Here is a 23,015-nt window from a genome sequence, read left to right as displayed (position 1 = left end):
CACCTCATGCTATAATTTAGAGCTTTGATTGACTTTGAAAAAATATCCTCAGATGGCTGGATGGGAGAACAGTAAGCCCTCTGCTAATATTTCAGACGTTGTTTATTGACTTATCTTTGGAGAACAGGAAAAGAGAATGAAAATAAAACATAGTGTGATTATGCTAATTTGATGTGCACACAGCAAAGCAGATCACACTTATTTTTTCTCTCCATCCTCTTTCAGTCTCAAGGGAGCCGAGTTTCCGAGTGAAAACAAACAGAGAAAAACTGGTAGCTTGATAGGCGACTCAAATAAACAGTGGCTGCCAAATGATTTGCAGGTGTCAGGAAGGTCTAGCATCTGCAGAAGCTCTAAGGCCCGACCTTGCTGTTTGTGGGTGCAATCCAGAAGGAAGATTGGCCTTGTGAGCCTATTGGAAATGAATAAGTGCCCCTCATTTCAACAGGAGTTAAAGCAACAGAGATTCTCAGTGGATTGTTCCCTGGATTCCATTCTGGTGTTCTGTAACTAGTCCAGCTGGTGACACTCTAGAAGTTCATATTGTATGGCTTATAAAGCTGTTCTGGCCTCCTTTGATCTCATGTTCTCATCTTTTTTGTTCGTTTGATTACAAAAATAGATTTTTCTTCTGGAAAAAAATGGGCAAGGTAGCTGTTGTACTCAGTATTCTTTCTTTTGTTGACTGGAGATTAATAATAACAATAACAGTATGCTTATATACTATCTTCTGGACAGATTACTGCCCACTCAGAATGGTGAACAAAGTCAGTGTTATTATTCTCTCTCAGCTGGGGCTGAGAGGAGTGGCTTACCCAAGGCCATCTGCAGAGTTCATGTCAATAGTGGGAGTCAAACCAGGACAGTGCCAATTCATAGTCCAACTGGTATCCTATTTTCTGGATGGCAAAGTCAGTCCGTCTAATACACTCCTTCCTATCCTTCCTCTAAAGAACTCAGGATAGCATACGTGGTTCTCCCTTCCCCAGATTAGAGAGTTCCTCCAGACAGGGCTGACCGAGGCCATCTTGCTTAGTTCTTCCCACTTCTGTGGGGCCAAAATAGATAATACATTTGACATGAGGTTCCCCCAGCCTGATCTGCTGTCACACATACTGTCGAGAAAGTAATGTTCCCAAGTTCATCCAGGCCCAATTCGACTTGGAAGTGCAATGCAGGGGAGAAGTTTCCAGCTTTTCCTCCTGTGTCATTTTCCTGAGCCAAAATAGCAAAATGGAGAACTTTCCTCACGGTGGAGCTGCACAGGTACTGATTGCAGCATGTCGTACCGCCCTCCCCCCTCCACAACTGGCTCATGTCAAATGCATTGTCTAGTTTGGCCCTGTGTTTGAGGCACTGAAAAACTTCTGCTTTGGGGAAAGTACTGTGACCAGTTGCAGAACCATGTCATGTGACTTTTTTAAAGCACTCTTCTGTTGTATTATTATTATATCGGTTTAGAGTTACTTTCATTGTAAGTCCTGCTTTGTGGAAGAAAGGTGGGGTAAAAGTATTTTTAAATGAATCAAAAAAGCATTTAAAAATAAAACACAACAATCTGTGAGGTGGATTAGGCTAATGACCAGCCCAAGTCAAGCAATGAGCTTCTTGACAGAATAAGAGTCGGGGTTAGGGAATAAGGAATTTGAATTTGTATTTCCCATATCCAGCAATCTAAGCTCTATGTTTTACAGGCAATAAGATTTGCACTAAATCCAGGGCTTTTTTTCAGCTGGAACGTGGTGGAACGGAGTTCCGGAACCTCTTGAAAATGGTCACATGGCTGGTGGCCCCGCCCCCTGATCTCTAGACAGAGGGGAGTTTATATTGCCCTCCCTGCTGCTGGAGGTCTGGAGCGGCATGGAGGGCAATCTAAACTCCCCTCTGTCTGGGGATCAGGGGGTGGGGCCACCAGCCATGTGACCATTTTTGCCGAGGGCAATTTAAACTTTTTAAAACTCCCCCCATGTTCCAGCTGACCCAAAGTGACATCATTGGTCCTGGGAGCATGCATGCACTTTGCGCGTACACGTGTGGTACCAGGGGCACCACCTCCCGCCAAGAGTTGCCCCCTGTGCTGGCAACCCACTGAGTTTCACCACCTCTTTTCCCAGAAAAAAAGCCCTGACTAAATCCCCTGGTATCAGTGCAATGTCAAGTTAGAACAACATAGGAAAGACCACAAGTGCACTAAGTAAATTCACACTTCGTTGGGTATTGTATCTTTGGCTATTGTAATAATTTATCTCCCGTGCGTATGAGACAATCTAAAGATGAATGACTGTGATATCACAGCAAAAGCACAATATACAGTGATGTGTAGCTCCAGCCAGTGATACTGTCACTGGGGAAACATGGGTACTGCATTCATGAATTGAAAAAATGTTAGAAACGTTTGGAGTTAGAAGCAATATTAAACATTTATTGTCATCACCAATGAGAAAATGGTGCACAACATTGACTGCGAATGGAGTGTAACTAGGATGTGTCAAAATCAAAAAGAGTCCAGTAGCACCTTTAAGACTAACCAATTTTATTGTAGCATAAGCTTTCGAGAATCAAGCTTCTCGAAAGCTTATGCTACAATAAAATTGGTTAGTCTTAAAGGTGCTACTGGACTCTTTTTGATTTTGCTGCTACAGACTAACACGGCTAACTCCTCTGGATCTAGGATGTGTCAGTATCAGGTGTGGAATATTTCAAGATGAAACCCAGTCACTTTATTGTTCGTCATTGCTATGATACCATTAACAATGATACTGAATAATGCACATTGTGGATATGAGATTTTGAAGGGAACAGGAAAAATATCTCAATATATGGATGACCTTAAATTATATGGAAAATCTGAAAAGGAAATCAAGTTTCTAGTTGAAACAGCATGGATATTTAGTCAAGATATAGCTATGGAGTTTGGAATTGGAAGATGTGCACTGCTATCAGTAAAATGAGGAGAAATTACTGAATTGAATGGGATACAACTTGTGGATGGAAACAATAAAACGCTTAGACTATGAAGAAAACTACAAATGTTTGGATATATTGCAAGCTAATAATGATAATCAGCATGCAATTGTGAAAAAGAAGACTTTTGCTGAATACATAAAAAGGATCTGAAAAATACTCAAAATATGGAGGGTGGAGGGATCACATTATTTCCAGCATGCTCTGGAAGGGATGTCATCGTGTCACCAGTGACGCTCTAGCATTTGGCCCAAACAATGATTTAATCACAGAGTTTGGGGTGAATGCTAGAGCGTAAACTCTGCCACGATTATTTCACTCTTGTGTTGCACTGGACATGACACAATGCATCAGGGCAAAGCTGATCACTCCCCATCTCCCCATGTTACCTTTTGACTCAGTTGAGTGATGGTAAGAAGGACCATCGGGGTGGGAAGTCTCCTGCTGAAGTGGGAGACCTGGCAAGCATAATGGGCCTAGAAGGATGCATCTCTGCTTAGGGCTGCATTACTAGACTAGTACTATTATTGCTTTGTTACAGATTTGGGGTGCTACAAGACAACAGGCAGTATCCTACCATCTGTGTGCTAACATCACAAGGCATGTTCCCGCATTCTTCGCCTTTTCTTCAGATCTTTCCAACTCCTGGAAGGATCACTCCTGAGGTTACAGGAACCATAGAAAAGGTCAATGGGATGGAATGATGAGGAACAAGGGAATGAAACTGACTCCATTCTTCAGAGGAGCTGCACCTGAGGAAGAGGAAGGAAGAATAATTTCAGCCCCTTGTCTTCCTTATTCCCCTCACAAGCTATGTGGCTGTTCCTTCACACAGTTCCATAATTCTGGGAATGACCTTTCAAGGCTTGGAAGAGCCTGAATAAAGCAGAAAGGAATGCAGGAAAATGAGGTGTTCCATGTACAGAGCTGTAGGATGCTACTCTTGTGGCTTGTTTAGAGCCATATACCAAATTTAAGACTGAGGCAATATTTGGATCAGGGACAACCTCAATTATAGCTCCCTTAACTGCTACTCTACATTAAATCTCATATAAAAACAACATATTAGTATAATTGGATTGCCCAGATGCCTGAGAGTGATTTATTGAATACTGAACACACATGAAGTATTCTTAGGTGAGTAGTCATGTTGGTCTGTAGAACAGCAGGATTTGAGTCCGGTGACACCTTAGAGACCCACAAGATGAATACACCTAATCAGGGCTTTTTTTCTGGGAAAATAGGTGGTGGAACACAGTGGGTTGCCCTCAGAGAAAATGGTCACATGGCTGGTGGCCCCGCCCCCTGATCTCCAGACAGAGGGGAGTTTAGATTGCCCCAGTGGCTTGGAGGGCAATCTAAACTCCCCTCTGTCTGGAGTTCAGGGGGCGGGGCCACCAGCCATGTGACCATTTTCAAGAGGTTCTGGAACTCCGTTCCACCGCGTTCCAGCTGAAAACAAGCCCTGCACCTAATACTGAATCAGACCATTGGTCTATCAAGGGCACAAGTATCTACTCAGACTGGCAGTGGCTCTCTAGGGTCTTTCACCTCACCTCCTATCTGATTCATTTAACTGGAGATGCTGGCGGTTGAACCTGGGGCCTTCTCCAAGCCAAGCAGATGCTCTACCACTGAGCCATGGCCCTCTCTCCAATATAAATGTACAGTGTATAGAAATGGTATCAAATAATAAAGCCTTCCTGGATTTATTTTAACACCTTCCTGACTTGAGAACTGGGTTCTTTTTACTCTTAAACATGGAAAAATCTTGCTCCGAAACAGTGCTGTGCATATCTGCGCTTGTTAGCAGTGACTCTTTTTTGCTCTGAGACCACTCCTGCTGAAAGGTCAGAGGTCACATTCTCATGTTAAGAAAGCTAGCAGAGTTGCTTGCTCTCTGGTCAACAACAGGTGGGACAGATTAACCCTTTGAAAGTCATGCTCCTGCGAAGCACAGAGGTCAGGGCGCTAAGGTAGAGCTCGCTGTCATCATTGAACACTGGAGCCCATTCATGCCCTTCTGATGGATTTATGTTCTACATCAGACAGCACTCAGTGAAATAACATTGTCGTTCTCTTACTTCCATTAGCAAAACATCCTAAAACTAACTTTAGGCACTGAAAACTAGATGCTGAAAATGCAAAACTTCTATGAATTCTACCATGAGACAGCAGAGATCTTAATGCTGAACCAGCCACAGCTTTGCTCATAGCTCACAAACTTCCTGACTCCCTAGGCTTACGGACCAGGTTAAACTGCATCGGTGTAAGCAGTCAAAAATGTGATCTATTGACTGGTTGGATCTCAGAAAGACTTTGTACAAGCCATCCTCAGTCAGAGGGGAAACTGCCTCCTTGTTGTTTTAGGAATGAGCAAATACTCCATATTTGTTCTTTTATATTTATTTATATTTTAGCCAACAGTTTCTCATTTTTTTCACTGTTCATTTTGCAGATTCATTGGTATTCAGATCATAGAGGGGAGTGGATAGGGCCGTCTAGGCCACCTAGACTAGCAGCCTGCTGTATTTAGGAAATCCAAAAGCTACCTCATCCTGGTTGATTGGGACCATTGTCAAGCTGCTCTTACCATTGGAAGTTATTCCTAATGTTCAACTGACATTTCCATTAGGTTTAGTTCTCTGGAGCAGCAGAGAATGAATTTCAGTCCTTTTCTACATAACAACCCTTTGGATGTTTGAAAAGTTTCATCATGTCATCATATTGTACAACACATTGCCTGGTTTTTTAGCTACAATTTATAAAGTATGTATGTATACAATAACCTATATAATACTGATAATATAGAACGCTGATTTGTTGATGTGCATTGCAAATATTGAAGAAGTCATATATTTTACTGAAATGTTTTGGATGTCAGCAAGCAGAAAATAGTATCATGGGCTCAATTTAAACAGGGGAGAATAAAAACTGAAATGTAGATTTTTGAATCCAATCGTCAGGATGAGAAAATTGAAATTATCCCTAACTTGCCTTTACAACAGTCATGAATGGAGGGGATGGGTCCAGCAACAGCAACTATTATGCAGCCCTTCGGTGCACAGCTGTGACTCATGGGTTTCTACTGCAAAACTTGCTTGTAAATTCTCATTGGAAAACAGCTCCCTAGTGCTATTAGTGTCCCATGTTTTATTAGGTGGTCTCAGCGAAGTTCTATTGCAGTACCCAAATACCTATGTTGATCTGCATTAAGGAGATTTCTGAATATCAAGGATTCACAGAATTTGCCCATCAGGAATCTTCGGGTGTTGTCCTTCTCCCATGTGATGTCCCTGTTCAATATAGGTAGACAGTACCTGCTGAGCAGAAAACAGGGAGGTTAGAGTGTCTACCTGCCCTGCCCTAGATAGCCCAGGCTGGCCTGATATCATCAGATTTTGAAAAATAGGCAGAGTCAGCCCTAGCTAGTACTTGAATGGGAGACCATCAAGGAAGTTCGGGTCACTACACCTAGGCAGGCAACGGCAAACCACCTCTGAACATCTCTCTTCTTGAAAAACCTACAGGGTCGCCATAAGTCAGCTGTGACTTGACAGCAAAAAAAAAGTATCTATCTAAGGCTTGGGAGACCTGAATCAAATCCCTACTCTGCCATGAAGGTCACTGGGTTACCTTGGGCCAGTAACTTTCTCATAGCAAACCAACTTCACAGGATTTTTGTGAGGCTAAATTGAGTTAAAGAGAAACAGATCGTTGCCAGATACATGAGAAAGACCCATAGTTCAGTGGTGGAACACATGCAGTAGGTCAGGTTCAATCTACAGCAATTGCTCTTTAAAAAGTTTCTCAGGTATCGATGATGGAAAAAACTCTTCAGCACCCGAGATCCCACTGCCAGTCTGAGAAGACAATATTGAACTGAGAGGCTGATAGTCTGGCTTTGTTGTATGGCATGCATGCGCACGCACACGCGCACACACACACAAACAAAACCCAGAGGTTGTTTCACTGCCTCAGTCAACAAATACAATATTACCTGGGTGAAAGGGTCAGCATATTGGCTGTGAGGAAACTTTAATAAAACAAAGCATAAGGAAGAGTGTGTAATCCCCTCAGCCCCCATCTCACCTACGGCCATTATAAAAGACATTCCTAATACTCAATCAACCTAATTTTAAAAAATTATTTTTTTGCTACACAGAGGCAGGCAATGGCAAACCAAATCTGTTAGTCTCTTGCCTTGAAAACCCTATGGGTTTGCCACAAAGTCAGCTGCAACTTGAAGGCTCTTTGCACACACTTTTTTTTCTAAACAAACCAGAGACTAGTGTGAAGGTCTAAGATTGTAATCTATAAGAGAAGAAAATTGGTAGAAAATGGCTTGAGGAATGTGACGAAGATAATATGAAAATATGTGCTGATTATAAAGATGTGTGGCTGAACTGAGGTGAACAGATGGTGTCACAGCAAGCTAACGGCATGCTTTGCATTTTGAGCCTGCACCGACTTTCTTATTAGACACAAAGCGTTCATAATCATTAGGGTCCTTTGCCAAGCCCTCTCGATTTTATAACTCTCTGGTTTCCGACTTTTAAAGATGTTTTTCCTCTCCCCGGTTTTTGTGTGAAAGACTGTGGGGAACTGACTAAGTGATTGGCTGACAACAAAACAAACCCATAAAACAGGGAACAAAAAGAGGGGCTGACTAACTCAAAACTCAGACATGCATAATAAAACATGGTGGAAAAAAAATAAGAGGGGGGTAGTCATTTCCCTCCTTCTTTTCCAGTAAAATACCTTGATCCAGTGCCCAAGGAATCCCGTAGCTACATGTTCTCTCTGGTGAAACAGTCTTCAGGTCAAACTAATGAGAGCTGGGAAATCTGTGATTAGGATGAAAGTAACTGTGGGGGAAGCGGCAATATCGAATGTAGACATGATGCGGAAGGAGGGATAGTTAACCTTTCCCCATGTCATTGTCCCAGTTTCAGTCAATACTACTGTTTGCCCTACAATGGGAACACTTATAAGTGTCATATGCTCCTCCTCCACGGTACTAAATACCAGTTGTGGTGTGTGTGTGTGTGAGGAGATATTCACATCAATCGAAGACAATGGGCTAAAGGATTAAACCAGCCTCCCCACACCGTCTCCCCACATCTTTTAGAATGTCCTTTCCCCCTCTACAGTTGTTCTAACTTTTAAAATAATGAAGTCAAGCCTAATTGCAGATAGCCCCAGTCATGTCTAGCTTGGTCTTTAAAACATATTTAGAGGATCCCTTCACTTTGAACTGGCTAGTGCTATAGTCAGAAGTGGATTGGGCATTATGGACACCTAGAAAAGTCCCACCCTGGGCAAGTCATCTGCAGCCACCAGCAGCAGCCAGTCCTCCAACCATGGGGGGTGGGGGGGGTGGCAGGAGAAGGGAGGGGACTTTTCCTTGGATGTTTTGGTTTCTAGTCAATCCCAGCTATAGTTTCTGTTTCTGTTTATTATTAGATTTATATTCCACCCTTCCCACACAGGTTCAGGCGGCTCACAACAGGCATATAAATACAAAAATTTTAAATGACATATTAAACAGATTTTAAAAACAGTGAGAATAAAGAGATTTCTAAGTAGTCCACGCTGGCAGTTAACTCCTTGGATTTGCCAGGCTTCAACCATGATCTTGCCAGATACTGTTTAACCCCAGGATGTGGGATTAAGATCAGGGACAGCCAAATCACTAGCTAGCCAAAAATGTCATTGAGTGACTTTTAGACAGTCCCTTTCTCTCAGCCTGACTGGCATCTGCCTTATATTGAATTATACTAGTATTGTCTGCTCAGATTGGCAGCAGATCTCCAAGGTCATAGACAGAGGTCTTTCACATCACCTCCTACTTTTAATTGGAGATGCTCTAGATTGAACCTGGGAATTTCTGCATGCCATGCAGATGCTCTACCACTGCACCACAATCCCTTACCTGCTTCACAGGACAGTTGTGAGGTCAAAATGGGAGACAGGAGAACCATGCATACTGCCCTAAAAATTCCTGAAGGAAACGTGGGATACAAATGTGATGGATAGATAAGGGTGGTGCTATCTAGTCCAGAAGGTTCCTGGTCTGAACTAGGCCTCAGGTACAACTAGTGTAGCAGGAGATAGGGGGAGGTGGAAACTTACTGGGGCTACAATCATCGTTCCCATGTGATGATGCAACTTCTGACAAGACCCAGCAGCAACAGCATTGTGCTGGTAGCACTTGGCAACAAACTCTATGGAAACCATAGAGTTTTGGCCAAGTGCTAGAGTGTTACCCTGGTGCTATGCCATCACTTCTGGGTCATTCCAGAAGTTGCATCATAACATGGGGATGATGATTGCGTCCCCCTCTCCACTTTTTTTGCCTGCCAATCAACTGAGCAAAGATTGTGCACCATAAACAGACACCTGACAAGCTTAGATACAACTGCATTATGTGTCTTTTAATTTCAGGGTTGCACTCTAAGATAGGAACTGTGACATCATGAGAAATGCTACATTAGCCATAATTGTGCAGAACAGATTTGTTTTAAATTCACAGTACATCAACACTGCAATCCTGAGCACTGAAATCAATGGGCTTAGACTGGAGTAAGTTTGTTTAGGATTTCACTGCAAATGCCTCAAAAACAAATTCACCGAGCCATCCTTCTAAATCCAGTGAAGTAACTGTGTTTAGAAGGATGCAAGTTGGCTTAGGATGGCACTGACTATATGCACTACTTTTGTGTATACACAAGAAATCATAATAAAAAAGGAAACAACAGACCTAAACCTTGGTATACTCCATTTCATTTGCCATTGTTTTGCCTGAGCAATCATTGAGAGCACCATCAATGTTACATGTGTTCCGTAGATGTGGGTGTTATTTATCATGCTGCTAATCGGCACTGAGTATATCATTCATCGGGTATTCATTGTAAAATATTTGTCAGTCTTAGAGGCAAGAGAGGAGATGGAATGATCCGTCCAAAATAATCATATAATCCAAAATGTGGACTTCACTTCTTAAAATCATTGGGTTTAGCCTCTTATTGAGCTTGTTTTGATTTCTGTAGGTTTTTTTAAAGTTTATAATTTCAATTTAATTCCTTTGGTGATATAATTTAGAATTCTGTATTTGTGTTTGTTTTTGAATAAGGCAGGACTTCAACCCACTTAAGCTAGACTGTATTATTTATTCCAAAAGTGGGCTTACCTAAACATAGCCCCCTACCCACCCCCCAGCCCTCAGCCCCAGCCCCAGCCTCACACTTACCTTCCCCTGCGGTGTGGTGTCCTTCCTCTCCTCCCAGGAGGGGCAGGAAGGCTGTTTTCCTGTGGGCCCCCAGGGCGGCAGAAGAGTCTGAAAATGGCCTTCCCACCCCTTCTGGGAGGAGAGGAAGGATGCCATGCCACAGGGGAAGGTAAGGGTGGGGCTGGGGCTGGGGGGTAGGGGTAGGGGGTAAGGGGACTGGGCTTTCAGCAGTTTAAAGGGACCTGCCCTTGCAAGTCCCTTAAAGGGGAAGTTTAAATGGCCGTTTCCCTGGGGAAATGGCCATTTAAACTGCCCCTGTAAATACGACCCAACGAACCAGTATACAGTTCGTGGATGTTCCGTGAAAAGGAACTTCCATGAACCCTGGTTCGCGAACCCCGAAACGCCCTGGTTTGTGGGTTTTTTTGGGTCATATTTAGGCCCGTGCCCTTCTCTAGTTACATCATGCGTAGTCTGACAGGGATGGGTGGGATTAATTCTTAGGGGGGTTGTAATTCATTTTTTAAAATGTTTTTCCCTTTCATTTTTTTCATTTTACATATATTTAATAGGCAAGCAAACTTTATTGATTGTCAGTTGATAGTCTATATTTATCCACAAATTCTGCAGAACTGAAAAGTAAGAGGGGGGATTACTGGTCTTAAGGATGGATTCCTAAGTACAGTTGTAGTTATAACAGAATTCTCTCCTGTTTTGAGTTTGCAGTAAAGCACAAAACTCCCATCACACAAAGACAGGCACAGAATGCCAACATCCCAGTCTGGTGCAGGGCAGAGGGAGAGAATCAGCATGCAGATGTCACACCTTGGCCATCTGTCACTATAACCTGTCAGCTCAGTGTGGGAACAATGAAAAAATTTACCAGTCTGGTGCTTATTCCTCCTTCTATTGCAGCCTACACTAGAAATGTTAAGGCCCAGGGGGAAATGGGAAAATCTGCGGGATCATTGGGAAAATATTAACAATAACAACAACAGTGTTTATATCATGCTCTTCTAGACACTCAGAGTAGAGAACAAAGTCAGTGTTATTATTATTCCCACTATACAGCTGAGGAGCTGGGGTTGAGAGGAGTGGCTTCCCCAAAGCCACCTGCTGAGCTCATAGCAGTAGTGGGATTTGAACCAGCAGAGTGCTGATTCACAGCCCAAACACTGAACCACTATGCCAAAGCAGCCTATGGAATATCTTTTTTCATGAGTAAAATGTGGCTTGAGGTAAGGTTTTTCACACTCAAAACAGCATGAAAAGGTCTGAGGCTATTTGGGGGACACTGAAAAAAAACCCTCACATGAACTATTTTCTCTTTCTGAGACAAATCTTGTCTCACAAAACATTTCATTCATTCTAAATTAACAGCATGAGGAAGTCTGAGGATGTTCTCAAATTTTCCAAGTGAGAAAGTTTGGGGAGCACTGGAAAAAAAAACCTTTTATCCTATAGACATATACATTGTCAATATTTTTTGTTTAAATATAAAATAATTTTGTCTGCTATATTTTTTTTTTAAATTAAAAAATAATTTTGGACATAACTTGTTCCATTTGAAGGGCAAGGGTTTTTTTAAGTATATGAAAAAAGTTAGGTTCAAAAATAAACGGTACACACGAAAGAGGTAGTGCTCCAATCTTTACCCACCTGACATGCCAAAGTCTGAGAACTTCCCTAACTCAGGCAGAAATTTTAAAGCTATCACACTTGCCATGCATAAATCATCCTAAATGTTGCCCTTTAGGAACATTTGTGTAGTTCTTTCCGGTGTTCAGTATACATTATCTTGTTATCCTTACAACAATTTAAGAGAGAAGGCCACCTAATGAGGTCATGGCAGAGGCAAGATTCAAACAGGGGACCTGCTAAATCTCAACCACTACATTACACCAGCTATGGGAATGCCAAGTGAAAGTTTCTGAACTTAAAATTAACTGTTCAGATTCAGCTTATATATCTAATGCTAAGTTTTCAAAGACACTGAAAAGAAAACAGGTGCTAGGATCTGGTGACAGAGATATAGAAGAGAATTACTGGTTGATCACTCAATTATCTGAGGAAGACTAATTAAGGCCCTGCACAAGATTGGGCTATAAAGATTCTTAACCTTTCATCTACTACCATCCACCAAATACATAACGGTATCATTGAATGCCACACACACACAAATTACAAGCAAAATAACAGGACAGCTTGAAAAGGCAAGGCAGCTTTTTCTACATAGATATATTTATGCTATGTGCATATTGATGAAATCTTCCTGATTTGGTAAGGGAGTCAAGAGTCCACACACTCAAAACTGGGGAGTGAATCCTCACTGCTCAGGGTAATGGAGAGACATCACCAGTCTCTCTCGCTAACCCTCAGCTTCAGTCCAAGAGACAAATCTCACGCCCTAGCAGGTGTTAAATTCTGACCTGAACAGCCTAGGCAAGCCCCATCAGAACTTGAACAATAAGGAGGGCCAGCCTTGGTTAGTAATTGGATGGGAGACCTCCACCAAAGATCAGGGTTGCAGAGGCAGGCAATGGCAAACACCTGGTAGTCTCTTGCCATGAAAACCCCACCAGGAACCGCCATAAGTCAACTTTGATTTGATGGCATTCTCCATCATCACTATCAGGTGTTAAACAAGAAGTCAGACCTGCAAGGTAGACCACTTAGCAGACTGAGTTCTAGCAACCATCCCAAAGAAAGATGTTGTCCCTAACAAGGAGTGTAACTAGAATAAAGGCTCTCATTTTATGGCCGCCTGCCCAGAGTATGGCCTGACTGGTTTGACCAATCAGTGAGGAGCTCACCTTGTGATGACACGTCTCTGTAGTTGGCACAGCCTCACAATTAGGAGCAAACCACCCGACTCCCAGAATGCTGCATGTTAATGTGATGGAATATGAGTGCGAAACTCCCTCTGAATTCTGTTCTTGAGGGGACTTCCTGTTTGGGATCCATGGAGGTCTAACGCAGCTCCACTTGCGGAGCTGACCGGACTGCCGTTTTAACCGGCCGGCGGGGTGAAAATAGCCCGCGGCCGACTGCTCTCAGGCGGGGAGCAGGCAAAGAACGCTCAAGACCCTAGGGTGAGCTAGATCTCGGACGAGGGGGGGCTTTACACAACGAGTCTCCCCCCGATCCTTGAGGTCCCACCTTGCGACGGGTCGGCTATAATCTCTGCGGCAGTTTTGGGGCCAATTCGGCTGGCATAAGACCTACATACCCAAGCATCGATTGGGGGAAGAAGCTGAGAGGAGAACTTAAAATCGAAACAGCGATTACAACCCGAGAAAAGTGAAGAGAAGGTAAAGATCATTATCTTCTGAGACGGGACAGATTGATAAAAACAGAGAGGAAAAAAAGTAGATTTTTAAACTGCAACAGACTAGTGAAAAGGAGGGGAAGACTCGGCAGGAATCGAATTTAAAAAGAGACTAAGTTTAAAGAAGTTATTAAAGAAATGGGACTATTGTTTTGAATACCTGTGGCTTTGGAGCTGTGAGAAAAAGACACCATCGCGAGATCTGCTGTGGGAAGACGGGAGACAGGAAGTGCGTAATAACAATAGAGTGGCTGGAGAGAAGCGGCCCTTGCTGGAGGGCAGGAAGTAGGGAATCGCCATTTTTGAAAGGGGAAGGGTCGCGGCTTCAGCGGAAGAGGAAGTAGGCCATCTTGGATTACAAAATCATAGAGAAACCATAGAGAAAAGACGCCCGACATTTTGGACTCTTTAAAACTTAATTTCTATAAGAAGACCGGGACATTTAAAATAGAAAAACGTTAAATTTTACGCCACGGAGTTAAGGAAGAGAGCGGATTCGTGGGAGCGAGCTAAAGCAAGCCCCACGATGTCAAAAAAAGAGTGGCAATCAGCAATAGAAAACCTGGATAAAAACCTGGACAAAAAACTTTTAGATATGATTAAAGAACTTAAGGACACGAAATTGGAGCTGATAAAAGAGGTTAAAGAGGTTACACAGACAGTAAAATCGGAGCTGTCAGAAGTGAAAAAAGGTATGGAAACAATACGAAATGAATTACAAGGAACGCAGCAGAGAGTTAAAACAGTAGAAGACGCGATGGAGAATTTAGCAGACACGCAACAAACAGAGATGAGATTGGTGAAGGGGAGAATGTCAGTTGCAGAAACTAAACATATGGAGAAGCAGCTACGTTTTCGTGGCTTGCCAGAAGTGGAAGGAAAGTCAGCGCAAGAACAGATGACTGAGGTGTTGGCTGAGTACCTGGGGAAGGAGGAGGAGGAAGTTGTGGCTATCCTAGATGTGGCATACCGTGTGAATTCGAGAATAGCAACCCAGAGGAAACTACCAAGAGATGTGATTGTGCAGTTTACAACACGAAATATGAAAGAGAGGATTGTGACAAAACAGTTTCAAGATCCATTGGAGATTGATGGCAAGACGATTATTATAATGAAGGAACTGCCCAGATCAGTGTTACTGGACCGGAAAAAATATAAAGTGCTAATTCAGATTTTGAAGGACATGAAAATCAGGTACAGATGGGAGTTACCGGAAGGAGTGTCCTTTGAGTTTGGAGGGGCCAAAAAACGCATCAGATCTGAGCGAGAGATGGAGCGATTTATTAAGGACAATGAAAAAGACTTACCAACAAGATCATGAGTATGGAGTGTAAAGTATTATCTTGGAATGTAAATGGACTAAACTCACCGAATAAGAGGAAAAATACTTTTCACTGGCTACTAAAACAAAAATGTGATATTGTTTGTTTGCAAGAGACCCATATCAGAAAGCAGGATGTAAAATATTTAAAATCTGGAAAATTGGGCAAAGAATATGTAGCGGCCTCCAACAAGAAAAAAAGAGGAGTGGTGTTGTACATAAAAGAGGAGCTACAGCCAAAATTTGTTATGAGAGATGTGGAAGCTAGATTTGTAGCAGTGGAATGTATTTGGAATTTAAAGAGAGTGTTGGTAGTCGGACTTTATGCACCTAACGGTGCAAAAGAAAGCTTCTTTGAGGATTTAAGGAAGCATTTAGACGATCTTGCATACGACCAGATAATTCTTGCTGGAGACTTCAATGGAGTGACAGACTTGGAACTAGACAAAAAGACTACAACGGCACAAAAGAAAAGAGGACTATTACCAAAGCTTTTTTTTGAGTTGATTCAACAAGAGACTCTTGAAGATGTATGGAGGAGAGAATATCCTAAAAGCAGACAGTTTACCTTTTATTCTGCAAGGCATTCTACATTATCAAGAATTGATATGATCTGGGCCTCAAAAGACTTAGCATTATGGACTAAGGAGGTAGAAATAATGCCTATGGTAGGCTCAGATCACAACCCAATTATGTGGAAATTTGGAAAAAAGAGAAAAAGGAAAGCATGGAGAATAAATGAGGACTTGTTACAGGAAAGAGAGAATATGGAAATACTGAGAAGAGAGACAAAGTTTTTTATACAATACAACGTGAATAAAGAAGTACCAACCAATAAAGTTTGGGATGCTTATAAGGCGGTTGTAAGGGGCATACTAATGGACTTAAATGGTAGAGCAAGAAAGAAGAAAGAGGAGAAAAGACAAGAGATTGAGGAGAAAATAAAAGCCAAAGAAATACAGCTAAAAAAGAGACCAGGGAAAAAGAAGGTATACCAGGAAATTAAAATACTTCAAGAACAGCTAACAGCAATGAGCAATAAAGAATTGGAGTGGAATCTCAAAAGACTGAATCAAAAAGCGTTTGAGGGTGCTAATAAACCTGGGAAGTACCTGGCATGGCAATTGAAGAAGAAAAGGGAAAAGAAGATAATAAATAAAATTTGCGAAGATAACAAAACGTATTTGGAGCAGGCTACCATTAGTAGAGCCTTTTATAAATTTTACGCTAAGCTGTATAATAAAAAAGAAGTAAACAAAGAATCAATAGCGTCATATTTGGAGAAAACCAAACTTCCAGAAATCTCGGAAGCTTGGAGAAATAAGTTGAATAGTGAAGTAACTGACGAGGAAATAAGTAAGGCAATACAATCTGCAAATCTAGGAAAGGCGCCAGGGCCAGATGGACTTACGGCTAAATTCTATAAGACAATGGCTAATGAACTGGCACCATTCCTAAAAGAGGTGATGAATGGGGTTTTAAGGGATCAAAGGATTCCAGAAACTTGGAGTGAAGCGAATATATCATTGATCCCAAAAGAGGGCCAAGACCTGACTAATGTGAAAAATTATAGACCTATATCGCTACTCAACAATGACTACAAAATTTTTGCGAAGATATTGGCGGAGAGATTGAAGGGGTGGCTCTCGGAAGTCATAGAGGAGGAACAAGCAGGCTTTTTGCCAGACAGACAAATAAGAGACAACTTAAGGACAGTGATCAATGCTATTGAATATTATGACAAGCGTTGTGACAAAGAGGTTGGTTTCTTCTTTGTTGACGCTGAAAAAGCGTTTGACAATTTAAACTGGGACTTTATGTTTGCCACTATGGAAAAGCTACAATTGGGAGAAAGATTCATCAGAGCAATTAAGGAAATTTATAGAGACCAGACTGCAGCAATTGTGGTGAATGATGAATTGACCAAGAAATTGACGATAAGTAAAGGAACAAGACAAGGTTGCCCGTTATCTCCATTGTTGTTCATTTTAGTATTGGAGATTCTGATGATACAAATACGTCAAGATGATGAAATTCGTGGAATAAAAATAAAGGACTATTCATACAAGGTCAGAGCATTTGCGGATGACATAATGTTAATTGTAGAGGACCCATTGGAGAACATGCCAAGAGTGATAGATAAGATCAAGGAGTTTGGAGACTTGGCAGGTTTCTTCATTAACAAAAAGAAGTCAAAGATATTATGCAAAAATATGACTAAGCAGAAACAACAATTGTTAATGGAAACAACGGATTGTGAAGTAACAAGTAAAGTGAAATATTTGGGAGTCGAATTAACTGCAAAGAACATAGATCTATTCAAAAACAATTATGAAAAACTATGGACTCAGATAGAGAGAGACTTGATTAAATGGAATAGATTGAATTTGTCATGGTTGGGCAGGATTGCAGCAGTTAAGATGAATGTGTTACCAAGAGTAATGTTTTTGCTACAGACAATACCAATCATCAGAGACTCCAAACAATTTGAAAAATGGCAGAGGAAAATATCAGATTTTGTTTGGGCAGGCAAGAAGCCTCGAGTGAAAGTGAAAGTTTTACAAGATGCAAAGGAAAGAGGCGGAATGCAACTGCCCAATCTGAGACTTTATCATGATGCAATCTGCCTAGTTTGGTTGAAAGAATGGATGACATTAAAGAACAAGAAACTATTAGCCCTAGAGGGATATAAAAAAATATTTGGATGGCACGCATATTTATGGCATGACAAAGTAAAGGTCAACTCGATGTTCCTGCATCACTTTGTTCGGAGAAGTCTATACATAATCTGGAAGAAGTACAGAATTTATCTACAAGAAGGAACCCCTTTGTGGGTGGTTCCATATGAGGTGATAGACCCGAGAGCTGTTGATAATGAACAACAATGTTTAACGTATAAAGAAATAACTAAAACTGAAGCATCCAAACTTAGAATAAAGACACAAGAGGAACTATCACCTAACTACGATTGGTTCCAGTATAGACAGATCAGAGACTTATATAATTCGGACTCTGTAAAGGGAGGTATACGAATAGAGAATTCGGAACTAGAGCAGACCCTTCTTAAAGAAGATAAGAAAAGAATATCCAAGGTATACCAAGTACTGTTGAAGTGGTATACCGAGGATGAGATAGTTAAAACACAAATGGTGAAATGGGCTATAAACTTTAATAAAGAAATAACAATGGAGGCATGGGAATACTTGTGGAAAACTACAATGAAGACAACGACATGTATTAATATCAAAGAGAACATTTATAAAATGATCTATCGTTGGTACATGACACCAAAGAAGATTGCGCTAGGGAATTCGAATACTTCTAATAAATGCTGGAAATGTAAGAAGCATGAGGGCTCCCTCTATCATATGTGGTGGTCGTGTGAGGTAGCCAGGCAGTACTGGGGGGAAATAATAAGAGAAATGAGTGAAATTTTACAATTTCAAATTAATAAGAACCCAGAACTCCTGCTACTGAACTTGGGAATGGAGGGAATTCCAGCCCAACACAGGACGTTGATATTTTATATGACAGCAGCAGCTAGACTTTTGTATGCGCAAAAATGGAAAGTACAAGAAGTGCCAACTATTGAAGATTGGACTTACAAATTGCTGTATATGGCTGAAATGGACAAGATGACAAGAAAATTGAGAGATCTGGACTCAGGGCAGTTCAACACAGACTGGGAGAAGCTGAAACAATACCTGGAGAAGAAATGGGAGGTGGGAGGAAAACTGTGGCAGTTTGAGAACTACTGAAGTATTGAAGTAGAGGGGGGAGACTTTACCGGGGGGAGAAGAGATAAATGTGAATTAATAAGCAGTCAGATTAATAGATTGACATATATATAGATATATATAGGTTAACAAACAGAACATAGAGAAAATAATTAATTATAAGGACTAAATATAAGGAGCGATTAACTAACAATATTTTCTTTTTTTTTCTGACAAGTTTTGTACCAAACTGAATGTCTGAAGATATAGATGGGTCAAATTGATTGACTACGTGAGGAGAGATATATAGAACTATTATAAAAAGATAGAATGAGTAATATATATAGAGAATAAGTCAAATTGTTTGATATAAACGAATGTATGATCTATATGGTTTATGATATATAGAAATACCTGAAATTGAAAAATTGGGATAAATTGTTTATCTAAGATGGAAACAAAGGCTTACAGTTTGGGCATATAATGTTAAAAATAGTTAAGGATGTACTGCTTAGAATAATGGAGAATATATATTTGTTTTAGATAGAGGAAGCTAATAAAAGTAAGGGAAAGGGGACAAAGGGTTGGAAAGCTGTTGGAAGTCAACAAAAAGGGGGGGGAAAGGGAGGGGGTTAGAGATGAAAAAATTGGGGAAAATTGAATGTAAATGTGGAAATAATGGATTCTAACCCAATAAAAATTTTTCAAAAAAAAAAAAAAATGAATTCTGTTCTTGAAGTTCTCTGATCTGCAGCAGTGGCTAGTTTCATCTTATCATTATCTATCTGTGATTTGCAGAGTCATTCTGACTGCACTTTCCGTGAGAAAAGGACTTCTTTGCTTCTAAATAGGCCTCTGAACCAATGTTTGAAAAAGGCTAAGAAAGAAGCTGGGCAAAGTCTGTTTCTTGACACATATGATACCCCAGAACTCAGGCATAGATTCAAGATGACCATCCTCCATCTTCTTCATGTTGACATGGCTGATTTGTAATGCACTCTACATAGGCCTCCTCTCAAAATTGATTCAGAGAGTCCAGCTGGTGCAGAGTGCCACAGTTCATTTAGACTCAGGAGCTAGATGGAGTATACATATCCCTCCCATTCTGCAGTCACTCCATTAGCTTCCCATCAGTTACCGGGCTCAATTAAAGACCATGACTATCACATTTAAAGGCCTTCATGGCCTCAGCCCCTCATAGGGTTGCCAGGTCTCCTTATTCCCCCAGTGGGGAGGGGTCCCAGCACCTACCTTCTCATCAGCCTGAGAGTACTCCTCTTACGGGAAGTGATGCCACTTCCAGGAAGTGACATCACTTCCAGGAAGGCATGGGAGCATGCACACTCTTCGTAGTGGGCCAATTTGGGCCTGAAATGAGATCATGCCCAGGAGACCTGTTCCCTCACCTTCCCCCCCCCACCTACCAGGTGAATGGTGGTAGGAGCAGAGGGTGGGAGATCCCCTGCCCTCACTAGGGAACCTGGTATCCCTAGCCCCTCATATCTGTGTGACTCTCTCTCCCCCTATGTTCTGTCATGGCAGCTTCATTCATCTGAACAAATCCTTCTGCAGATACTGCCCTACAGTCGGGTAAAATCAACAGCTGCCAGCACACATGCTTTCTCTGTAGTACCCCTCACTTTATGAAATGGCCTACCTGAGAAGGTCAGGAAAGCCCCCACTCTCCTTGGTTTCTGCAAAAACTGTGCAAAAGTGAATTATTCAGGAGGGCTTTCTACCCATCTCGTAGGGCTGTGTTTTAAGAAGTTGCTTAGAGGGACAGGGACTATTTGCTACTCTGTTGGGCACTGTCTGCTGACGCACCTACTAGGGAGTTGCTTAAAATATCCCCCCTCATTTGACCTCCTTCAAGTCTGAAATGCCCCAAGAGTTGCAGATTGCTCCCTGGGGTGACCGTATAGACCCCATTTTGAATCACTGCTAGAAACATGTTACATAAACCCTACAACTGTCCTTTCCAGCATAGGCAAGTTTGACTTCAAATTAAATGCAAACTATTAGCTAGCAGAAAATTGATTATTGGTCAATTAGCAGTGCATTCAGTGTCATGTTACATAATATCATTAGCATTCATGATTATATTCAGCTGTAATTTATACATTTTCATTCTTGTTTTGCTGAAATGCACAACAACACAGTGAAAACAGTGTTGTTTATGGAACAGAATTTACAGCATATTTTTCTTCATAGCAAGCCACACAGAATGCCTTTATTACAAATGGAAGAAAGGAAAAGGTTATGGATGGGGATGAAGATAAAACTGAAAGGGCATCTCAGTTTACTAGTTATTATCTAAGATGTTAGAACAGGGGGTTTCAGAACAGGATCTGTTTAGCAGGCATTTAGTTTGAAAAAAAAATTAGACTTGCAGATAAAGATGGAAGAATGGTGACTTTTTTGTCTTGTGCATTCATTGTCTTGAATCAGCCTATTGTTTATATCTATGACTCCACTGCACATGTGGGAGTTCAGTTCACTGCTGGTTGCATTCTAGCGTCATTTTTTTCTTCCAAATTCCAATGTGTTTCCAAACATCTATTTCCTATAATTTTGAGAGTAGTTCAAAACTTGGGTGGATATTTTAGGAATGCATGACCTGCATTTTTAGCATGGCTGAACTTTCTGCAAAAGCAACATGCCCTAACATTTATGATGACAAGGAACCCAAAGGCACTAGCACACTTAAAAAAATAAATTAAAAAAAAAAAAAAAAAAAAGGCACTAGCACACTAATGCGGGTATACTTCTTTGCAGGATGCACATAATTTTCAGTGGGAAAGGAAGATGAGAAAAGGGTTTCTCTCACCCACAGCATTTCCCTTTCAACTTCACCTGCCTTGACCATAGAGTTGCCAGGCTATAGCCAGCTCCTGGGAGCATCTGGGAGGCTGGGACAGGCACACTGGTATCACACCAGTGTACTGATGTCACTTGTGATGAAAACTGGAAGTGCTATCACAACATCGGAGGGATGTTGTAGGATTCATAAAAACTTTATAGATAATAAACCATAGAATTTTGGGCAAATCCTAGAGCACCCCCTATCATGATGTCACATTTGGGTTTTACCAGAAGTGATGTCTGCTCTCTGGTGAAATGCTGGTACTCTCCACCAGTTTTCCTCACCTTACTTTCATTGGCAATGGCCAGGGTTGCTGCTGTGGTAGGAGATCCAGCAACCATTTCTGACTGCTTCCCTCATTCCAACTTCCAGAATCACAGAGGTAACCTTAGGAACCCTTCTCCCATATTCTACTTCTTTTAGACCACTCACTCCTGGTTTTGCACTGCCTCGTAGAGAAACTGAGTACAGCCTTGAAGACAATGATGATATTTCACAATAAGGCTCAAATCTTAGTGCCAAATAAGGTTGCTAGTAGAGATGGGCACAAACCTAAATATGGACCAAAAAACCCCACGAACCAGCCTGGTTCGGGGTTCGCGAACCAGGGTTTGTGGAAGCTCATTTCCACGAACTTCCATGAACTGAACTACTGGTTCGTTTGGTTCGTATTAAAGGGCCAGTTTAAATGGCCATTTCCCCAGGGGGGATTCTAGGATTCTAATTTGGGGAGGGAGGAGACAAGGAGAGACATGATTACCCCTCCCCCAATGTATATATGTGCAAAGAGTTTATACTTTTCTTAAACCATGGAGATTAATGCAGGCTTAAAGAAACATATAGCCTGTCCTGGGTGAACCTGCCCCCTCACAGATTTTCTGATCTGCACCAGAGGGTGAATTCAGTAATATATGGTGGGATCTTAGGGAGAACTGATTGTGCAGTCCCTAAGTGGTCTTTGTCATCACTGTAAAATTCTGCCGATGACTGCAGTGTGTGTGTGTGTTATGTGTGTGTTAAGTTGCTTCCAACTTGCAATGACTCTGTGAATTAATGACCTCTGAAACATCCTATCATTAACAGCCTTGCTCAGATTTTGCAAGCTGGAGAATGTGGCTTCCTTTATTGGGTCCAGCCATCTCATTTTGGATTTTCCTCTTTTCCTACTGTCTTCCAGTTTTCCTAGCATTTTTGTTTTTTTCCAGTGACTCTTGTCTTCTCATGAGGTGATCAAAGTACAATAGGCTTAGTTTCGTCATTTTAGCTTCTAGGGAGAATTTGATCTAGAACCACTTATTGGTCTTTTTGGCCGTCTGTGGTATCCCTAAAACTCTCCTCCTGCACCACATTTCAAATGAATCAATTTTCTTCCTGTCAGCTTTCTTCATTGTCCTATTTCACATTCATACATACTAGTGGGGAACACCATAGTATGAATTAACTTGATCTTGATCCCCAGCAACCCTTATAATTGAAGATCTTTTCTAGTTCCGCCATGGCTGCCCTTCCAAGTCCCAGTCTCCTTCTGATTTCTTGGGTGTAGCCTTCCTTTTGGTTGATGATTGAGCCAAGGAATAGAAAATCTTTAACAA

Source organism: Eublepharis macularius, chromosome 1 (assembly GCF_028583425.1).
Source record: "Eublepharis macularius isolate TG4126 chromosome 1, MPM_Emac_v1.0, whole genome shotgun sequence".
NCBI lineage: Eukaryota > Metazoa > Chordata > Lepidosauria > Squamata > Eublepharidae > Eublepharis > Eublepharis macularius.
The sequence above is the reverse complement of the archived record's forward strand: the minus strand, read 5'-3'. Positions refer to the sequence as shown.